The 23365-nt window shown below is 42.5% G+C and overlaps 1 protein-coding gene across 2 annotated transcripts in view; it reads right to left on the bottom strand.

Annotated features, from left to right (window-relative positions):
• Nucleotides 1-23365, bottom strand: part of KLF7 (Kruppel like factor 7) — an 84556-nt gene that overhangs the window by 9645 nt on the left and 51546 nt on the right. The window lies entirely within an intron of this gene.

Raw genomic sequence — 23365 nt, 5'->3', positions numbered from 1 at the left:
TATAAATTGCCAAACCCCAAATTTCAGGATACACAGGTGCCAAAGTAGTACTATGGTTGCCCCATTATTGCTCTATTTTTAATAGCCAGACCTTCACGAGGCAGCGCTTAAAGAGACATTGCCCAGGTACTATACTTGACCCACTTTCTTCTTCCCACCTTTTTCCTTCCCTTTAAACCTGACTACAAAGTGCTCACAATTCTTTATTTGTATCACCTAGAATTGAACCAAACATGATTGAAAATTTCATTTCATTAAATCGATGCCCTAGTGAGCTACTGCTCTGTAAGGCCCATAGAGAAGAGGAATGAGAAACACAGGCATTTCTTTTAAAGGGAACCAAGAGGACATGAAGGAGGGCTAGAAGCACAGGAGGAAACCCATTCAGTTTTGGAAATCAGGAAAAAAAAAAAAAAAAAGAATCACTGAGCAGTGTTAAAAGTTCACCTTCTGGATCCTTAAAGCCAAAATTTTAGAAAATTGCACCTGCTGAAAAGAAAATAGCAGAAGGGGGGGGGGTTGTCAAATCAACTTTGGAGTTAACACACCTGGGATCGGCATTCATTACAGAGTTCATTACAGAATATGCCTCAGTGTCCTTCTCTGTCAAATGGGGCTGAGCTTCCCATGTTTGTTGTGAGGTTTAAATATGTTGTCATATAGAGGACACACATCCTGAGCCAGACACAAGGCAAATATTCTATCAATTTCAACTTCTCTTCCTCCCATATACACCTGTGTTCTCAGAAGCTGTCTAAAGGTTGTCACCCAAAACTTTCGAAGCTCAGGCTCCAGACAGCTGAGTCTGGAATCACTCTGGGCAACCTAATATTGGAAAAACAGTGTTTTTAAGTTTTAAATATTTTCTCAGTGTACTGATGAGAATGCTCCAGAAAAACTGAGTGCTCTTGCGATCTACTATGAAGGAATGGGATGCTGAGGGGAAAGAAGAGACCCCAGCTGGAGAGAGGTGGGCCCTCCCTGAGGGGCGTGTTGGCATCCTTTACTTAATGTGATTGATTGCCCACCAGGCTCCATTATTCAAGGAAATCTGGCACAAACAAACAAACAAATAAAAAAGGAGAATGAGGCACGTCAGCGACTTTAGAAATTCACAATGCCCTCCACCCACCCAAGGCCTTCAAAGGCAAGTAACACTGCAGGTTCCTGGAGCCTGGGGGGCCCAACACACCCCAAATGCAACAAGGCATCTGGAAATCCCACGACATTCTATAGCCACAAGCAGAGACATCTGTCCCCCAAATCAATCCCACAATTGAACTAACCCATCCATCATAGGCAACCACATTTTGAAGGACAGAGGAAGGACAGAGAGAAAATGGAGGTTCAAGTGGATGTCTTCAGATATTTTTGAAAAATTGTTCTTTCAAATCATTTGGTTTTTCCCCTTGGTGAATTTTTTAAATAGTTTTGTTTTGACAATTAATATTAAGGATTTAGATACTTCCCAGAAAATAATACAGACTCAATTAGTTCTGGCACAAGCCAATGATCCTATCCAGTGGCTATTTCAGTATCCCTTTTGCCAGTGTATAGACAGAAACTACAGACAGTTTGACTTGGCTTTGAGTTGTATCACCTAACATTGTTTCCTGCTAGCAGAAGAAGCTCTTTTGTGTCCTTATGGTTTAGTCAAGATATATTATGGTGCCTCATCAATCTATTTTTCCAGTGTCTGATTCATTTACCTGTAAGTTGCCATTTCAGCAAATGCTCACTAATGTGAACTTTAAAATAACCAAGAAAGACCTCGACCAAGTGAAGGAGCAGTGCCTGATAGAGGCAGAGTACAGAAATCAGAGGAGCAGAAAATATATATAAAGAATTGGGAATATGACTTCATATTTAGGGCTCAGAAATGGTGGGCTTAGGCTGGCCTTATTCCTAGGTCCCATATCGGCTTCTGTAACCCAGTGCCTACTTGAGAGGCATCAGTGAAAGTCCTCTGTCAGTACTTTGCTTGGCCAAGATCAGACCTCCCTAGACACCAGCACCCACTGCTTGATGTCGGGGGCAGAACCACCTATATCCACGATGCATTAGTTTCCATCTGAACAGCCTACATAAAGATTTCTGTGTATTTCATAAAAATCTTGGGTTTTTTTCTTTATAGAAGAATGGCTTTCTTTCTAAAAGAAAGGAAGAAAGGAAGAGAAAGGGGACAGAGGGAGGGAGGGAAGGAAGAAGAAAGCAAGGAGGGAGGAAAAAAGAGAAAGGGGCAGTCAGTTGTAACTGGAGCGGACTTCATGCAAAATCAGCTTATCTCCTTCATCCTGCCCTCTCTTCCACCCTCCTTCTCTCCTTGCTCCACTCCAGGCACTATTCCTGGGTAGAACACAGAAAACAGCACACCCTTGCACAACGCTATACTGTATGGCACCTGGGACAATGCCTGCCTTTCAGCTCACAGCAACTCAATAATGATCAAAAATGTTCAGGAGAGGTCTGTAGGAGACAGGCAGATGGGAGAGAAACTTAAAACATTAGGACTAAGGCTGGAAGGCGTGTGTGGATGAAGGCGGGCACAGCACAGATCGGATGGGCGAGGGGGCATGGTAGTGCGTGCACAGTTCACGGGGCCAGAAGCGGAGACACGGTCAGAACCCCCCTGAATTGCAGGTGGAATATCAAGATCTACTTTTCCTATCTAGAAATTAACCCCAGGAGACGTGTTTCCCTCAGAGGTGATAGTAGGTCTAATCAGGTGTAAATACATTTATAGCCGTATGAGGGCTCTTAAGGAGAGCTAAGGATGCTTGAGAAACAGGACTTGACATTTAGCAAGGTTGAATCATGGCAAGAATTCATGCTCTCCCACAGAATGGCCTCTGAAATGGAATGTGGGCTAAACCAGTATGGCATTTTTTTTTTTAGTTTCTTACAGAGTAACTCTCTCTACATCATGATCATCAAATTTGATTGGTCAAAATGCACATAAATACCTTTGAACATGTACCTCCAATACAAGTAGATTTATTCATGAATTGTATAAATGTACTGATGTCTTAGTATGTTAGGATATTATAAAATATGCTTTCAATACAGAAATTAAAAAGAATGGGACTAAATTAAATACAAATAGAAGGTTTACATTTTTCTTCCTGCACTCAAAAAGACTGCATTGTACGCCCTACTTTAGAGACCGCTGCTCCATAGGATAAATGGAAACAGCTTGGCTCCAAGCCTGCTGGTCTCAGTGCTTCCAGACTTGGATCCCACAGTCCATTCTCCCTACAGCAGTCCGAGGAATCCTTTGAAAATATAATCAGCACAGGGGGGGTCCTTCTAGGGGATTTTAGTGTCTATATTTCCATATAATTGGTTTCTCTGACATCCCCCTGGATTATATTTTGTGCATTTGAAAACACTCTATGAAGCATTCTACAGACCTCACCAGACTGCCGAAGAAGTTCATGACCCAAACGAGGTTAAGAAGAAATTACAGTGTGAATGTTGCAGTGGCTTGCTGTCATTCTCAGAATTCAAGTCAAAAGCCTGGGCAGCCCTGTGGTATAGAGTCTATATGATCTGGCCCCTTTCTAATCCCATCTCCTACCCCCGTCTCAGGGCCTTTGCACTTACTAACCCCTCTGCCTGGCATACTTGCTCCCTCACCTGAGTCAGGTCCCTGCTCGAGAGCGTCTCCTCCTCAGGGAGCCCTTACCCTCAACCATCCTCCATAAAACAGCAGATTCTGTCACCTGCTCCATAGCACTCAATCACTTTGAAATTAGACTGCATGTCGTTTGTATTATTGTCTGCTTCCCCTGCCAGAACGTAAGTTTTGTGCAGGCATCTGTTTTGTTTGCTGTGGTACCAAGAGCACTAAAGTAGGGCCTGGCTCAGTCCCGTAGGATACAGCGAATGAATAAAGCACCCTGGTTTGCAACGAAGAACCAAGTGACACAGAGGGCAGGGCAGCCTATGTGATTTCAGCCCCTGGCTTTCTACGTATTGAACTGGCTTAAGAGTAGAAAATGTTTATTTGCTGGCCAATCCTCTACTCCAGGGAATGAAATATGGAACTACGATGGATTAAATATTCCTTCACCATCATAGGTCACTTCCACTTCTTCTCGATCTGCCCGAGCCTAAAGAAAGGCATATCCTGAAAATCTTCCTGTAATATTCAGCTCACATCTGGGACCACAGTCTCCTGAGCAACATCCCCTCTGGGAAGCCAAGTGCGTCATTTTATGCAACTCATTTGTAAAGGTTCTCACTGAATATGTGTTTGGGAGAGCATGAATGATACGTCAAATGTACTGCACCATAAATTGGCCTTTAAGATATAGATTGTGGAATAAAATATGAACATGTCAGAATCATGCATTCCAGGTTTAAAAACTCCTTGAAAATAAACATCGTTAATGCAAATCTTCTGCATTCATTTCCTGATCTGCAAATTTTCAAGTTCTTAATCCAATTCCTAGAGAGACTAGGACCTTGACATGTCCAGATTTCTGTTAAAACTAATTTTATCTATTGCTTTTTACTTTTTAAAAAATGTTACTAAATTTCTGTTATCTGGGCATGTCAAGGTCCTGGTCTCCTTAGGACTTGGATGAGGAACCTGAAATTTTACAGATCAGGAAATGAAAAGTAAAATGGAAAGGAGGAAGAATACTTTGTAATGGGTTTGCACTGCCACCGAGTACATCTAGAGGAAATCAGCAAAAACCAGGCAATTGCTTCCACATTACATTCAGCAGCACTAGAGAATTTAAGCCACCTGGGGAATAAAGACACTGAGAGAGAGAAAATGTCACTAAGCTCTCTTAACGATGGAAAAAGAGTAAGCAGTAAACATCACTCCACAGCTTGGCAATCCCTTCTCAGGGTATAGGAGCTGCAAGTAAAAAACACCCCAAATTATTTTTTTTTTTAAGATTTTATTTATTTATTCATGAGAGACATGGAGAGAGAGAGAGAGGCAGAGGCAGAGGGAGAAGCAGGCTCCCTGCTGAGCAGGGAACTTGATGCGGGACTCGATCCCAGGACCTCGGGATCATGACCTGAGCCGAAGGCAGATGCTTAACCATCTGAGCCACCCAGGCGCCCAAACACCCCAAATTATTAACTCTGCTTTGGAAAACTGGCTCAGAGTTCCTCTTGGATTCCAGCTGAATCTGCAAGATTCTCTTTTTTCAAGGTATTTTAGATTAGGTGATTGTTGAAAAACGAGCCAAAGGCTTTCTTTTCTAGAACTTCAAGAGCATTTACAACAACTACATAAAACAAAATGTGTTCTCATTTATTTACGTTCCAGGTTGATTTTTTCATTCATCCATTACTTGCTCACCCAACAGCCTCCAAGGTGCTGGGACGCCTGAGCAGTTGAATTTGCATAAAGGAGCCGTCACTGCCCTGAGCACACAAGCTTCCTCTCTTTTCTGGCATTCAGAAAACAACGAATGAAATGATGACCGGCCTCAGTCAGGTTACATCCTTACAGCCTGGATCACCACCTTAAAATGGCTGTTTAAAATGTATAACCTAAGGGGCGCCTGGGTGGCTCAGTCGTTAAGAGTCTGCCTTTGGCTCAGGTCATGATCCCAGGGTCCTGGGATCGAGCCCCGCATCGGGCTCCCTGCTCAGCGGGAAGCCTGCTTCTCCCTCTCCCACTCCCCCTGCTTGTGTTCCCTTTCTTGCTGTGTCTCTCCTGTCAAATAAATAAATAAAATATAAAATAAAATAAAATAAAATGTATAACCTAAAAGTTAAACCATGCCCTCAATAAGGGTAGCTCCTACTTCAGAATATGGGGAGGGGCGTGGGAAAGAATTCTGACATAATCCCACAACTACTGACAACCGTGGTGTCTAGGACAGTAACCACCGGCCGTATGCGGCTATGAGCACTTGAAACGTGGCTAAGGTGACCAAAGAACTGAACTTCTAATCTAAGTTTAATTAAAATTAAAACTGAAACATTATAAAGAATATTTTATACTCTTGTTATGGTAGGAACATTTAACTTTAACTATTGAAAATTCAGCATATGGATTTAAATATGCTGTAAGTACATAATACACTCTGGATTTTAAAGACTTAGTTTAAAAAAAGAATGTGAGATAGAGCTCATTAATTTTTTTCATATTGACTTTATGTTGAAATGATCATAGCCTGGATATATTGGTTTAGGTAAAATATTATTATTAAAATTAATTTTACCTATTCCTTTTCACTTTTTAAAAAATGTGGCTACTAGAAAATTTTAAATTACATATACAACTTGCTTTCTATTTTAGACAGCACTGTTTTAAAATATATTTTCTATATGGAAACCCCACCATCACCTCGAGCATAAACTTTCTCCCATGCCGAGCCCAAAAAGCTTGTTACCACCTTGCCTTCCAGATCCCTGAGCCCTGATATGCATCTCTCCAAAACACCTTATCTGGGTCTCCGGCTGAGCAGGCAAAGTCAAATACCTAGACTTCTGGTCTCATTCACTGATGATGAAAATACAGTCTCTTCAATGTGGCAAGTTGGATTCAATCTACATTAATTGTTGGCTCAAATCTCTACCACGCAATGACACTGCTGGAGATTCAAGCTAAAAGCAAAGGGTCTCTGTAGTAGAGGAGTTCCCAGGTGGGGAAGTCCCACGCTTGCATACGAACTATACAAGGCCCACGTGTTTGATAAAGGAATGTGCATGACATGTGGGAGAGGAAATCTCTAGGACTCTGTAGGAGCATTAGGGTAGCCATCCCTTGATGCCTCGATGAAACTTGAATCATTGCTCTATTGGAGAAAAATGGACTCGTTATCAAAAAAGGACTCGCCATAGAAAGCCAGATTCTTCTCATTCTGCCTTTGCTGCCTAATAGCAATGTGGCCTTGCAGAGTCAGTAAATTTCTTCTTGAGACTTCTTTTTCTTAACTGTGGGGGGAAGGAATAGAAAAAAATCTGTCCTACTTCCCTCCTAGTTATGATGATTCAATGGAATCTAGTATATGGAAGTTACTGGTCAATTACAAAGTCCCAAATGCACGAAAGGTGTTATCATGATGATGGGGATATCAGAAGAGGGGTGCAGGCGTGCGGAGGCCAGAGAAGGCTAACAGCACAGAGACTGTGTCAGCTCTGTGTGCAGGGCAAGGGCGCATGGGCTTCTCCACGAGACTTAAAGAGCCCAAGCATCACTTCTCAGATCTACCTTACCTTGTGAAGCACAGCCAGGAAATACACAAGATTAAACAAATCTTTGGGCACCAGCTTCCATTTTTAATGACTGTTAACTTCTACCAAAAAGTCTTTGGAAGTGAGGTGTTAGATTCCTGGTGAATGTGTATGAAATGTTGGAGGAAGACTGGGTTGGTCATGAAAACTGGCAACTACCCCAGATGCTGGAATTAAGTATAGCTGTTGGCAAATGGAGTTCTTTCAGCGTGCAGCCTGTGATCCCAATGCTTGTTTCAGAAACCACAGCATGTTTCTCCTAGACCAAGGGGTCTCATAATATTCTCAAAGTCAAACTGAATCTTTATTTCATTAAAAATGTATACAGTGTTCTAATATTTTTAGTGGGTTGAGTGAGGTGTAACTCATACCCTCCCCCCAAAAAACAAACTAAAATACCACAAGTTTTAGGATAGGTATTATTGTAATTCTCAAAAGACTATAAACTCACCTAAAAATGTAGACTTCAACACTCATACCTAAAGTTATATGTTCTCATGTTGTGAAATAGGTAAGCATGACCAGGTAGGGAAACTACATACTTTTCTGGCACTGAGGTTAATTTCTTTTTCTTTTTTCTTTTCTTTCTTTTTTTTTTTTTTTTTGCATTTTTTTCTTATTTTGGTTTTATCCTTTTTGTCTTTGTTGTTGCTATTCATGATTAATATTTTTTTGAATTTTTAAAAAATATTTATTTATTTAGCAAGAAAGAGAGCACCAGTGTGTGCATGCATGTACCAGGGGAGGGGCAGAGGGGGAGGGGGAGAGAGAATCTCAAGCAGGCTCCTCACCGAGCACAGAGCCCAACTTGGGGCTTAATCCCATAACCCTGGTATCATGACCTGAACCAAAACCAAAAGTTGGACATTCAACCAACTGAGCCACCCAAGCGCCCCTCAAGATTAATTTTTTAAAATTATTTTTATCAGCTTTTTCAGAGATAAATCCAAAGAAAGTTTAATGTCAATTTGGAAATTTCAGCATATTTTGGTGATTACCAGGGTTACGATAAAGTCAAAAGCTAGATATAAACTGAATTTGAAGAAAAAAGTTGTTAAAACATTCATCTTTTTTCCTGTCAAGATGACGACGACGATGACACCATGTGAATTTGTTGAATACGAATTTATAGGACATTTCTTCCACTTAGTAGTAAAGGTACTATTCTGTAAGCCAATTTCCCATAATTCACTTTGATGTATTTAGATAGGAACTTGATTATTTCAAAATATGAATTTTAAACTCATGGCCAGTCTTTGGTTTTTCACATTCAAATATAAAGACAGCCATATTGCAAAGGAGGTACGCAGGCACAGCCTATGACAACCACAATGACCAAACTATTAATTTTTCAATCACTTTTAAAAATTCAATTTTAAGAATGAAGAGAAAGAAATGTTACTTTAGGGGCACCTGGGTGGCTCAGTCGTTAAGCGGCTGCCTTCGGCTCAGGTCATGATCCCAGGGTCCTGGGATCGAGCCCCGCATCGGGCTCCCTGCTCAGCAGGAAGCCTGCTTCTCCCTCTCCAACTCCCCCTGCTTGTGTTCCTGCTCTCACTATCTCTCTGTCAAATAAATAAATAAAATCCTTAAAAAAAACAAAAAAAGAAAGGTTACTTTAGCTCCCCACATGTTCCAAGCTTAGTTAATATCAGAGCCACTCAGAAAGTGACATCTCTGACGCAGACAGGCACCCTTCGGTAGTAAACCAACCCAGAACATGAACCCTTCCCCCAAAGATCCAATTTATTGCAGAGGTTGGAAACTCAGGTGTACGACTTCAAGTGTGTATCGCAAGAAACGGATTCTTCTGCATGGAGGGTAGTAGTAAGGAAAAGAACAAATGTGGAGCACGCAGCTTTGAGGTAAGGTAGGCTTACCTGCTACCTCCTGGAGAGGATTGGAGGGGGCTTGAGGGCAGTGTGAGAGGGCTGGTACCTGAGAGTCATGGAAACAGAGGGTGCATGGAGGTCCAGGATATGTGGGAGGCGGGGGGGCGGGGGGGAGGCTGAAACAAACCTCATGAGACCCAGGACCTATGCATGTCATCAACTGGTACATATCACAGTAGTTGATGATGCCTAATCTATTGTCCTAGGCATACTGAACTTTTCACTAACTAAAAATGAGAAAATATAAGCCCGAATCATTTACTATTAGGATGAAAGTTAACTTTCTGCTACATGTTTGATAAATATGAAAAGAGATGCATCAGTGGTATAGAAAACCCATGGGAGTGCATAATCCAAAAACCATCACAGATATGATTTTGGAAGCTATCAAATGATTGGCTTCAGCATCTGAATTTGTTCTGATTAAGCTAAAGCTAATATTAATTGTTATTCCTGATTATATAAATGCAGATCATGGAGAAAAAGTGACCCAAGCATATGATTATTTTATAGGCAATTTGCCCTAAAATTAAAAAGCAAAAAAAAAAGGTAACTTTATCAATCTTCAAGAAGCCCAAATTGGATAATTTACATAGAAATGATAAAGAGATGGGCCCTCCCCTGGACCAGCTACTATTCAAGTTGAATAGATATGGATCTAATTCTCTAGAGATTTTTAGAGGTAAATATTAAATCACCCAAGCTTTAAAACATCAATTTGTCTGTATAACTCTCTTCCAAGATGATCAAACACTGTTTTTCAGAGACTGAATTTCCTCATTAGCTAAAGCAACCCAAATATGTACCTTACCCGACTATGAAGTATAAGAAAAGGGTAACTCAGAAGGGAAATTTAAGTGTCTTATTTTGACAAATAATAACCTAAGACAGATGCTCTTCATGTACCACTACCTATGTACTTAAAAACAGATGTCCACAAAATCATCTCACGTACTTTTCTGCCCTAATCTACCCACTGCTCCTTACATAAAGCCCTCGCTCTCCAGCACCCTCAAGCAGCCCTCCCCACGCTGTCCCACTTACTAGAATGTCGTCTACTAGAATGAATCCGTCTTCCACATATCACCCCAGTCTGAAGTGTTTCTCCTGCTCAGAAATCTACAGTCTTGTCAGAATTTGCAGTCGTTGGCTACTTATTGACTATGTTCTGGAAGATGTTTAATTTCTTATGCCTTGATCCATCGCCCTGCTTGCCCCACCCATGACACAGAAAGTGCTTTTAATACGGCATGCCTAACCCTGCCAACTCAACAAATGTGATTAAGAACCCAATGTGTCCAGGCACAGGGCTAGATGATTCTCATTTGCTTCTTTGTCATCACCCACAATGTCTAGCACAGGCTCAGGCACATCATACATACTCCATGTGATGCTTGCTAATTAACAGATTGGGGACCAATCAAAAATTAACAGTACAGAAAGCTTTGTTACCACCTTGCCTTCCAGATTCAAAAGCCCTAACATGCATTATCTGAAATACCTCATCTCTGTCCATGGGTGAGCAGGCAAAGTCAAATGTCTAGACTTCTGGTCTCATTCATTCATGGTAAAAATACAGCCTCTTTAATGTGACAAGTTGGAGTCAATCTACATTAATTATCAGTCTAATCTGTACTGAGCAACGACAGTGCTGGAGATTAAAGCTAAAAGCAAAGGGTCTGTGCATTAGAGGAGTTCCCAGGTGGGGAAGCCCCATGGGTGCATACAAACAGCATGAGGCCACAGCATGTGCAAAGACCCAGATATGAGAGACAGTGGTTTGTTAGAGCTGGGGTAAAGGATGAGTGTATAAGGAGGAATTTCAAGAATGGCTGGAGAAGTGGTAAGAGCCAGACCCTGTGGTACCTTGATGACAAGCTATTCCCCCCAGAAGACTAACTGCCGTGAGGTCAGAACCCATGCCTCTGCATATTTGTATCCTCAGAGCCTGGCCCAATGTGTGGCACTACTACTTTAAAAAACATATCCTCTGGGAAGTGATTCTAGACCAACTCCAGTAGAGTTGGGTGCTGCTTCCTCTCTGTTCCTATAACTTCCTTTAGAAGAGTCTTATCATATTGCTTGAGTCATTTTTTTTTACATGATGTAGCCTCACAAAACCCAATGGTTCCTTCAAGGGCAGAGACCAGGTTTATTCATTTTAGTATTTCCAAGACTCAGGATGCCAAAGACATGCCAAAGACCCTTGATGAACTTGACTGAACGAACACGCACATATGTTACAAGTCCTTCAAACCTTCTTTAAACACTGTAATCTAGATCCTCCTACATCCTCTTTCTGCTGCTCCAGAATATGAATAATTAGGAAGAAAACACAATGACTGAAGCCACCCATGGAATGTACATTAACACACATACACACACACACACAAGACATCCCCCCACCAAATCTGCAAACAATTCAGCACAAACCTACTGACACCCACATACATAGAAACACCCCCCCACAATCTGTCAGCCTATACACCTGTAACCTTAAACAGCCTCAATTTTGTCTGTTCTAAACCCACAGCTACAAAATACTTTCTCTTTATTCTTCTACTTAATTTTCATCCTGGGAAAAAGTGTCAAGGCAATGTGACTTTTTACTTTGAGGGGGGGAAACGTGCAAGAAATATTAAGATATGGTTCTTTTGATCCTATAAGCTTGCTCTCTCAAGTTATTAATTTCCCATTCACTTCATATTATTCCAGTAATGCACTGTTCTCATAAAATGCAAAATGTAAATTAAGTTTCCATTCAGAACTCCTGGCATGCCAGAGGAACCTAGTTTTCGTGCAGTTATTTTGATTTTGCAATGCACCACAAACTAGAATATACTAAAATTTTTCCCTTACCATGTTATACATTTAGAATTTCAGAACTCAAGTGTTTCATGTTCAAATGTCTGCATTACAGACTAAAAAGAAACTATTCTTAAGAGAAGAGCATAGTGCAACTGCCAGTTGACTTTCTATACCCATTCTCCCTTTTTCTGTAAGAGAACCCCCAAATTTTAGTTGGGCTCATTGCCACCCAAAATTAAGACTATTTCCCAGCTCCTTTGCTGCAGCATGTTGACATATGACTAAGTTCTGGCTGATGAGATGTGAGTGGAAGTGACAAGTGCAATTTCAAGCTGTACTTTAAAAGGTTGGGACATCCTCTCCCCTTCCCACTTTTAAAATAGCTGCATGAAAAGTAGGTTCCTGGAAAGCAGGCCTGGTGGCAGCCATCTCAAACCCCACAAACACAACCAATTCCTAAAGGACAGAAACCCTAAGGACAGGGGACAAACAGGACAGGAGTCTGAGCTTCCAACAACTTCTCAGAGCACAGCTGTCTGAGATTCTGGATTTTTATGTGAAATAGAAAAAAAAATCATATCTTTTTAGAGCCTCTGCTAGCTTGCGTCTCTGTTACAAATAGTTTCATCTATGTTCTTAATAATTCAAAGGGTAACAGAAACTGATGAATGAAAACGATACGTGCCTAAATGGCCCCAACTTACAGTATAAACATTATTTCACATCTCAGTCACACTTTTTTTACTCAGAAAGGTTACCAGAGCTCCTGTAAATGGTGTCCCGAGTGTGCAAGTACAGTTTAGTGGAACACACACACACAACTCACAATCAGGACAGCTGGGTTCGAGTCCCAGTTCTTCCTACTAACTATGTGATCTTAGGAAAGTTACATACTCTTTGAGACTCACTTTCCTCCTCTGCAAAGTGGGGCTAACCCCTTCTTTGATGTTGGCCTTTCAGGACTATTTTGAAGTCTGAAGAGAGAGGATTATCTGTGCAAGGGCTTTGTATAGTATAAAGCACTTACAGGCAAGATGGTTATTAAAATATTCCAAACAAAAATCCTCCTTCATGCAAGGTGGCTCATATCAAAACCTAGTCCCTGGACATACTTTCCTTGTGAATAAAGGGCCTGCAGTCCCTGTTGTTAGCTAAAGTGGTTAGAGATCAGTGTTATGGTCTTAGGAGCAGACCTCCTTTCATTTAACTCAATACCCCAAGCCCCAGTGCTTCAACCGGCAACATGTCATTGATTAGAAAGCCAAAGAGTTTAGACCAAACAGCACAAACCCAACACTATATTTAGAAAGGAAGCCCAAAGTTTGCGTACCAATAAAATATGGTATATCTCACCATGCTTCATACGTCATGCACTGACCTATGTTTGGCTTTTCCTACTGGAGACAGAGATGGCAGAATCAAACCATGATGAGATGTCCATATTTTTCTTCCTCACAGAGATACACATAGAATACAAAACTCAGTGTGAGAGAAAGACACAAAACGTTATACACAACTTGGACAATAAACGTTATCTTTTCAGAGAAAGCACCTTGAATGACCATCCTGAGCCAGACTGTGGCCCCATCCAGCCATCCTCAATTAATGGTAGTGGTTTACAAATCCTGGGGCAATATTCAGTGAGCTCTCCTTATGTGCCGGGCACTACAGGAAACTAAAGGCTTCATGAACTTTCTTTCCTTGAATCCTCTCAACAGCCCTGTGAGACACATGCTAGTATCTTCCCCATTTTACAGATGAGAAAATGGAGGGTCAGAGAAGTAAAGCCACTCACCAAGTTCTCCAGCTCGTAAGCGGTACACAGTCAGGATTTAAACTCAGGCAGCTTTACCTTCTGTCCACAGGCTTAACCCCTACCTTACTCTGACTCTTACTGGAATGCCAGCAATTAAAATAGAATAAATGTTTACATTCCCTTTGGAAATACTTTCTGATGAAGCCAATCTTTCAAATGGAAAGAATGTCAGAAATATTTAGATGCACCCCTACAGTAGCTGTTCCAACTTTTTGAAAGTGAAGAAGTAATTTATTGCGACGAGAAGCCAGGGGTGTGAACTACAACTCACACCCACTCCCCCAGGCCCATCTGCCACTCACAGAACAGTGCTGCTCGCTACGGGACCTCGGCATGGGACAGGCAGTCCATTTCCCTCAGAAGAGAATACCACATATCAACTTTACCTGTGTTTTCTCCATTTAAATCCCTTTACTTTCTCAAAGAACATCTGTTTAGCCTGACACAGCCCTAGATAAACCAAAAATGGAAACCCCCCAAGGCCAATAGCTAAACAAAGGCTTCATTCTTAACCCATACCCCTGAGTGCCTGAGAGCCCTGCAGAGTAGAAGTGTAAAATGAAGACGGCCCACTGTTGGGCTATTTCCTCCAACCCCTTAGCAGGGGTGAGTTTCTCTACCCCTCTGCCTCATCCTCTCCCACACCTAGCCCAGATGCCTGGCACAGAGGATCTGCAGTGTGTGTCCTGAAGGGATAGAAGTCACAATAGGGCTGGAGAATCAAGCAGGGCTTAAAGATGTGCTTAAAGACCGCAAGGCTTAAAGATGTGCTCGGTCCAGGAGTGCCTGGGTGGCTCAGTTGGCTAAGCGTCCAACTCTTAATTTCCGCTCAGGTCATGATCTCAGGGTCGTGAGACTAAGCCCCATGTCAGGCTCTGTGCTGGGCATGGAGCTTGCTTGGGATTCTCTCTCTCCCTCTCCCTCTGCATCTCCCCACCCTGCTCTTGTGTGCTCGCTCTTTCTCAAAAAAAAAAAAAAAAAAAAAGATGCTAATGGTCTAATCTGGTGGCCACCAGCTGAAGGTGGCTCCTGAGCACTTGAAATGTGAGCAATGTGAATTGACATGTGCTTTAAATGTAAAATACACACTGAATTTCAAAGACTTAGTATGAAAAAAAAGGATGTAAAATTGGCCATTAACAATTGTTTGTATTGATTGCATGTTGAAATGGTAAGTTTGGATATACTGAGTTAAAGTCTAGTATTAAAGTAATTAATTAGTACAGCTAACTAATGAAGTAATTAATGAATAAACTAATGAAAATAAAGCTGCTAGAAAATTTATATGTAAGTATACACATGGCTCGCATTATGTATTTCTATTGGATAGTGATCGTATAGGCCACATTTAAGAATTTGGACTTTATCCTAAGAACAATGGTGGCCATTGTGAACCTTTAAGCCGAGGCATAACACGATCAGACATGAATTCTCAAAACTCTGGCTACAAAATGGAGAATGGGCTTCAGAGGGAAATGAGCTGATGTGGGAGGGCGCTTGAGGAGGCGCTACACAGACTGGGAGACAGAAGATAGTGGCCGAAACACGGATGGCATTGTCCCTAGCAGCAGAGATGGAGAGAAGTGGATAAAGAGAAACCATCCTTAGGAAGTAGTGCCAACAAGATACGGATATTGATGAATAAGGGAGAAAGGAAAGGGTACGGATCAGGGATGCCTCCCGAGGTTCTGCTATGAAGACTGGGTGGCCATTCAGCTTCCACACCCTAGTAAGTACGCATCGCGTAAAAATGGCCCATCAAGTTATCCTGGGATGGCAGCAGGCTGTCTGCATGAAGTTCCCCTGCAAGGGGCACGAATCACGGATGCTCCGGGAGGCTCTGGAACCAGTGCATGTTGTTCCAAAGTGCTTTCCTTCTGAAAAGCTCCCAGAACAAGTAACTCAAGATTCTACCCAGACAAAAAAAACTTTGGAAAGCTGTTGGGAACGCTGAGGGTAACTGCTGCTGGGACCAGGAAATGAGCTGAAGGCACAACAACTGGGATGGGCGGCAGTGGAAGCAGGGTGGGGTCTTTGCTCCCAGGCCTCTTCCTGGCTTCTTTCCTAGGAAATTCCAGGAGACGGGACCGGCAGGGGAACGGGCGTTGGAGGCAGACCAGACTCAAAAGCCAGGTCAGCGCCTTACTAGCTGGGTACCCCTGGCCTCTTTCAGGTTTACATCTCCTCCTCCCTCCTGGGGAAAAGCCCCACCTACCTTGGGAGGATGCAGGACAAGAAGACAGGTACAGCATCTGAGAAATAGAGGGAGTGCCCCAAACCGGGGCTGGGACCAGGAGGCCTTCCTCCTCCTTCGCTGCAGCGCCCTGGACACCCGCCGCCCAGAAAGGGGCGACAGGTGCGTCAGGACCTTCCAGCCTTGAGCCGGCTCACCTCTCGGAGGCAAAAGCACAACAAAGCTCCGGAAGAGCCAGGCAGGCTGGTTCGGTGTCCCCTGCATGGAGAACCGAACACCATGCCGCACGGCAGGGATGTGGGAGGCACGCTCCTTCCAGGGCAAGCCTTATCATGAATAATTAAAGTGAAGCTCTGCTTATCAAACGAAATGAACAAAGGATGCCTCTGACACAGCAGCCACTTTTTGTTGTTGTTGTTCTTGTTGTTTTAGGAGGCCCTTTTTTCTCAGTTACCGCTGCTTCTAATTTGATCATCTTCAGAGGCCTCCCTATCAATTTGGGTAAATTAGCACGCTTCTCTTCCGTATGGAGCTGCGGCCGTAAATCACAAATATGAGTGCGTGTAAAATTATATAGCATGGGCCCAGTGTAATAACAAACACATTTATATTTTATAACTGCTGTTTTCTCCACATTCGAGCTGTGTTACTGCCGGGGCCCCGGGGGCTCGCAAGCACTCCCCGCCCGCCCTGTGCGCCACAGTCTCGCTTTGTGCGCAGGTTTCCTGCCCCCTCGGCTCAGCCCGCTATCTGCCAAACGCCAGCCGGCTCCTCTTTGTGCGGCGGTGGGCAAGGGATCATACCCGCTCAGGGCACTCTGTGCAGCGCAGCAGAGACACAAACGAGCAGGTGACCTTTCAAACCGTGTCAAAATGGGCCCTTGACCCAGAGACCTCAAAACTTCAGTGGCCTCACTGTCTAAATCAGCCAGCTGAAAAGACCTATGTTTGCACAATGTGATTGTGTTTACACAAAGATTTAACGCCTCAATAGAGCAAAAGCTGTTCAGTTAATTTTAATTATTGCTTTATTCTTCCCACAACAGAGTAAAAAAAAAAAAAATGGTTAACAGTGAGCTGGTGGTAATTGATCCCGTAAGCTTTGTGCCTATGGTCCTTCCAGCTTGAGCAATGACAGTAGTGGGAAGGAAGTATGAAAGGTTTCCTTAGCTGAAAGGATTCTTTCCAGTCCCTGCCTTTCCTTATTAAACATTCTTTGTGGAGAAGATGGACACCAAAGAAGACCACAGAAAAGACCACAGAAAAACTTGGAGACCTGAGTGTGGGCAGAGGAAAGCACACAGGTGGGTTCGGGAAACCTTCTATATGCCCAGCAGCAAACTTCGCAAGCAAAAGGCAAATATCAAAGGCAGGATGGGGGCCCTGCCAACTCTAATGATTTATGAAGGTTATTTCTTTGGCAGGTAGAATAAATAAAAGAGGAAAGTAAATTTGGAAATACAAAGATATAAAGGAACACAGGATCAGACAAAAAATAAATAAATAAATATAGGCAAACAATCCTCAAAAAGTAAAGCCCACAGGGGTCATGTGTGCCGTTCCTTCCACCTTCCAGGGATTTGTCTTTTGGTGTTAAAACCTTTTCTTTTTGCAGACCTCTGAAGGACAATGCAAGTGCCCGTTGCTTGGAGGTTCCTGTAGATCCTTGTGGCAGAATGTTAGAAACCAGCTCTTCTCCCTCACCACGTGCTTTTGTGAATACAGAGGACAGACTGCTGCACACAGCAGCAAATCTAAACCTGAGTTTGGGGTCTTTGCCCATTAGGGGATTCATAATTCCTGTATGGAGCAAGTATTTTTCTCCATAACACATTTAATACATCGGTAAATATCCTCCAAAAAGTGGGGCAAAAGAGGGATAAAACACGATTATCTCTAACTCCACATTTATCATACAAATAAAAATAAAAGCACAAACTGTTTGTTCACACTCCCCTAAGACAGCAATGGGCAACTTGTACAGCAAGATCCATCCATTCATAGCTTCTTCCAACTTCCCGAAGGCACCTCCATTTGGATTTTTCAGTTTAGGAATAAACGAGGACTGCTAAGGTGCATCCTTTTAAGGAGTCAGGGAGAAGTTTCTGTTTACGACTTCTCTCCACAAATTTCCTACAATATGCAAACACACTGGTATTGAGATATCACTTCGAGAATCAATACCTCGCATCTTCGAAACCAGCTTTCTTTCTTAAAATGGAAAAAAAACCAACTAAGATCAAGGATTTTTAAGTTCAATCAAAACATACAGGATATAGGAATATACTATACTCCTCTGCATTATATCATTCCATTTTCTTAGCTCTTCTGAATTTGCTGTCACATTAAACAAGTAAGATAATAACTCATATGTTACTTAGCATATGTGTGAAATAAGTAGAATGGCAAACATTAGGTCATTTATTTTGCTGAGCTATAACAATATACCTAAATTCATTTATATCCTATTTTAACTTAGGCACCCTCGCAAAAAAAAAAAAAAAAAAAAAAAAACAGTTTCTAAAGGGAAAACAGCATAAGGTTGGCTCTACAGCTCAGCAGAGAAACCTGTGAAAGATCATCCTCCGAGCCTCCACTTCCTCATCTATAAAATGGGAGCAATGAGAATATTTACCCCACAAGTGAGTGAAGGTGAAATGACATGAGGTACGTGAAAGCACTTAGTAAACTCTAAAGGTGAGTGCAAGTGATATTATTGCATATTTACTTGGACAAAGCAATACTATGGAGGCAGCCATTCCCAGGCTGGGTCCCCAACTGCCTGCTCGTTCCCAAAGCCAATCTGAGTAGGAAGGCCTCAGCCTACCCTTTCTTTAGCCCATCTGCTCTGGGGAGTGGTCTCCATAACCATTGTGTCTTCAGGTCATCAAGCTAAATATTCCTAATTGCCCACTGGGCCTAAAACTAAGGTCCGATAACAACTGTGATCCAAAACATGGCACTTACCATGACCCCAGGAGACCGGCTCGCTAAGCGCAATCCCTCCAAGAGGCAAGGGATAAGCTAATCCGTGTGAAAGACACAGATGTCACGTACTCCCTACAGCCACATTCACATGGATGAGAGGAATAACGTCAGCAGTATTATCTCCAAACAGCAAGGACAATGCCATACAATTATAATAGCATATTGTCCACTGTATCTGGGGATGACATGTCTGACAATATTATTTTCTATGCATGTGAATGTAGCTGAAGGGGCCAATGCATAATTCACATCTCCTGACAAAATGTAAGCATAAAGTATGTGTCCATTAGATAATGCCATTTAAATGTCTTTACCTCCGATAGCACCTTTCTCCCCGAGAACTCAGACTGCTTCACAGTACTTTCCACATGGTGTTGGTGTGAACCGGAAGCACGAACGATAGGAAAGGTGCGGCAGGAGCGCATCCGAATGCCATGCGGTTTTCCTAAGAAAAGTTCTCTTTTCTGACTGAAAACACTTACTTCTGCACCAACAGTCACCCTTCTTTTTGATAACGAGGAAACAACTGTTGTGATTCAGTGAGGCTGCTGTACGTCAGAGGACATGTAGAATATGATCATTAGTGCCCGGTCAGCTAAGCCTACTTGGCGAAAAGCCTCCCTCCCACACACCAGCCTGGCAGCTCATGTGATTCAAATCCCTGCCTCAGCAAAATCTCAAATTATTACAGGTCAGGAGGCTTCAGCAAGGTGGGGGGGTAAGGGGGATGTCGCTTGTCAAGAGTTCCAATCACAAACGTGGAATCTAGAAAGCTAAGCATCTAGCAGAGGTAGAGAGATTTCCCTGATGTCCTAAGGGGGGAGACCAGTACATCTAAGTCCTGACGAAAAAAATAAATTATACAATATTTATACTTAGTCAACGTTTAAAAGATCATAAAAGGGGACCAAGACCTGGTGGGTGCTCTTAAAAGGATGAGGAAGTATTTTGCACGTGGTGCAGAGTAACACAAAGAGAAGAAGCAAAGGACAGCTAAGGTTGTGTGAAGCCAGAGTTTCCCAACCTTGGCACCACTGACATTCAGGGTGTGATGATTCTTTGAGTGGGGGGTCAGGGGGGGGCTGTCCTATGCACTAGAGGATATTCAGCAGCATCCCTGACCTCCATTTACCAGATGCCAGCAGCAACATCCCCCTCCAAGATGGACAACCAAAACTGTCCCCAGACATTGCCAAACATCCCCTGAGGGGCAAAATCAGCCCGAGCTGAGAATCACTGCATTAGGCAACTAATGATCTCACATTGGGGAGAATGGCTGGGCTAAAAGGTTTGCTCTCACATATAATGGCCCTTTAGCCATTGAGAGGAGGCCCCAGGACCTCCCTTAAACAGGCACGCAACTTTCATGTCCCTGCTGGCACCTCATTAGCCTCACAAGTTCTTGAAGGGACAGGGAAGGCCCGCTGGAGTGGCTCAGCTCCCGTGGTGAGCAGGCACCCCGGGAGGGTGTGAGCACGGGGTGTCCAGCTGAAGGGCTGAGGGCTGACTCCAGCTCCACCCCTCGAGCACAGGGGTGCACCTGCCCCACAGGAGGGGCACCTGCTTCTGATTCACACAAAGGCATGATGTGGGTTAGCAACAGCCCTGCTGGGCAGACAGCAGCCATCAGATTCCTCTCTTCCAGGTATGTCAACTGATTTACCTCATGTAAGAGGCAGCAGTATTACGTGGGGATGAGAATTAGCCAAGAATGTGACAGAGGCGAATCGAAAGGTTGAAGCAGCTAGGTGGGATGCTTCCTTTCCTCATGCCTGCATTCCCACGATTGCTTTCATCCAAAGAATAAAGATAGCCCACCCAGAGGAGCAGGAAGAGAGGAGGTTCAGAAGTGGGTACTGGCGTTCGTTCATGGCTGGGGCTATCCATGACTACTTTAGCCTTTGAAAACCCCTGTTTCTCAGGTCTTACCAGAGCGAGTGCAGATATGTAACCACACCCAATGGATGGGTGAAGAGTGGTGGAAAAGACACCCGGACATCTCTGGACTTTTCACTCCAGATCCTGCTTCGGTCGACTAGGGACAATCCATAATACACACACATGGAAAGTCATTCTGACAATCCACCATCAACAAAGACTAAAGGCTCAAAAAATCAAAACCACCCCCTCCCAAAGTCAGAATATAAAACCTGTCAAGCGATGAAGTAATGTTCTGACATCTGATGGCTCCCATAATCAAATGGCTAAGTCCTTCTTAGGACTTGATTAGTAAGTAAGTACTTAGGAAGTACTTCTGAGTAATTAATAACTGGTAGCAGAAATAATATTTTGCCGGCTCTGTCATTATCCTCTGATGATAAGGTTTTCTTTTGCATTTGGAAAGCTACTACTGGTTAGCTGGTTTAAGGTCTCTGGGACACTACAATATTCTCTCCATCATCCTAGCCTAGTTTGAGGTCTCCTACCTATTTTAAGGATACTTTATGCAGAAATGATTCCATGGAGCCTGATCTGGTCTGATAGTGGCAGGGCTTGTTGCTCTGAATAGAACTCTCCAAGCTTCACTTTCGATAGGGGGTGGTAGATCTCATTAGTATGGAGAACCAGTACCAGCCATTAGCGTCAAATAAGAGTTGCCTTTGCTAACTATTTCTGAACACAGTCACACAACGTGCTCAGAGTTTTCTCAATAAAATAGCTCCTCTGCAGGGCAATGAAGTTGCCTCTTCAAGGGGCCTCAATTTGCATACCCCTTTTCAACCATTTAAAGTGAAACCTCCGTGAAGCATCACTTCACTTCTGAAGAATCCTCCTCCCCACACTTCCAGTGAGAAATGGAAACCTCTACTTAAATAGGAGATACAATAGATAGAAAGCAATTACACTTTTTTTAAAATCACAAAACTGATTTTAGGTTTATTTTGTACCACATTTGTTCATTTGCTATAAGGAAAGAAAATAAGGTGTGCAAAAACATGCATTACTTCTGGGTAAAGCCATGTACCACCAAAAGCATCTGAGACATTTCTTGTGCATATCAAAGGAATGACATCCATAATGAAAAGTCATGGATCTAGAAGTCTCCTTTTACTCCTTCTTAATGAACAAAACAGTTGGAAAACCCAATAATTGCTTTTAGTCCATTTTATTTCTTACTTTATACTCTGTATGATATCAAGAAGAATGGCTACAAAAGAACCTGTTCCACTTAAGAGATAAAGCGGCACTGCCTTTAAGATGTTAAAGATGCTGCTTTGTTATTAAGTTAGTAGTTTTAATGTTTGTGCAAATACTATTAGTGCCTGTAGCAAATATAAATGTGTAACAATTTGCCAGTTCTTTCTTAAGAAGACTAAATCCATCATTTAAGTAGTCTTCAAATGTCTTATTTCTTTTAAGTTACATTCAAAAGGTATGCAGAGAAAAGAAAGACTCCAAGATTCGAATGTGTTTTCATAGCTAAAGGATTTCGTTGAGAAAGCAGGATGAGGGGACGCAGGTGCGAGACATTGTGTAGAATTTGCACTTATGCTCCATTAATTGCCAGCATATCTTCCTTTTCCTTTTTCCTCCCCTCCCCCCTTTAAATCCCTTTGGAAAACAGCAGAGCAGCAGGCCCAGACTGGTACCCAGCAGCAACACCAGGAGCAGAAGTAGCCAATTAGCCTCCAGAATACAAAGAGGGGGGAAAAAAAAATGATGCAGTTACCTAGCAACCAGAAAGAGCAGAAACAGCTGTGTAGCAGGCCCAGGCTGGTACCCAGGCAGAAACAGGATAGCCAATTAGCACACTGTATTTAATGCTGATGTGGTTTCCTAGTAACAGGCTGTACAAGTCTGTCTGTTGCGTTTTCTCCCTCCCTTCCTCACATTTTCCTCAATCATGCACAGTATTACTATTTGCCCTAATTACTGTTTCTCCACTGCTTCGAGCGGCCATTATTTTGTCCCCAGAGAAATTGGAAGAACTCAGAAAAAAATCTTCCATAATGACAGTATTTAGTTTCAAATTTAGATTAGCTGTAAGCCTTGAGACACTAAACAACAACAACAACAAAGAATGAAAAAAACAAAAAAGCCAGCAAATCGCCTTCTGCCTAAATTTGTAAGTAGCCTATGGTACCTTTTCTATATGCTAATATTTACATGTGGGTGAAGCAAAAAAATATTTAATAATGCATACTGTCATTTCGCCATATGCTACATTTCCGAAGAGGCTGAATCCTCTGTGTACTTGAATTTATTCATATTGATTTTCTGACACTCTCTCCTGAATGCTAGGAACATAAAATGTCTTATTACCTATATCAGAGAAGGGAGATGTATCTTTTGTTGTTCTTTTAAAAATACCAATACTAGTTTCAACAAGTTCATGACCAATTGAGAATTCAGTATGAGCAATCATTATTTCCTTTCTACAAGAGAACTTGAGTACAGGTAAAGAGTGTGTGTGGCCCACAGTAAGGGGATTCAAACATGGTAAATTCATAATCCCAGT

Source organism: Phoca vitulina, unplaced genomic scaffold (genome assembly GCF_004348235.1).
Source record: "Phoca vitulina isolate PV1807 unplaced genomic scaffold, GSC_HSeal_1.0 scaffold1, whole genome shotgun sequence".
In the NCBI taxonomy this organism is placed as follows: domain Eukaryota; kingdom Metazoa; phylum Chordata; class Mammalia; order Carnivora; family Phocidae; genus Phoca; species Phoca vitulina.
The sequence above is the reverse complement of the archived record's forward strand: the minus strand, read 5'-3'. Positions and strand labels throughout refer to the sequence as shown.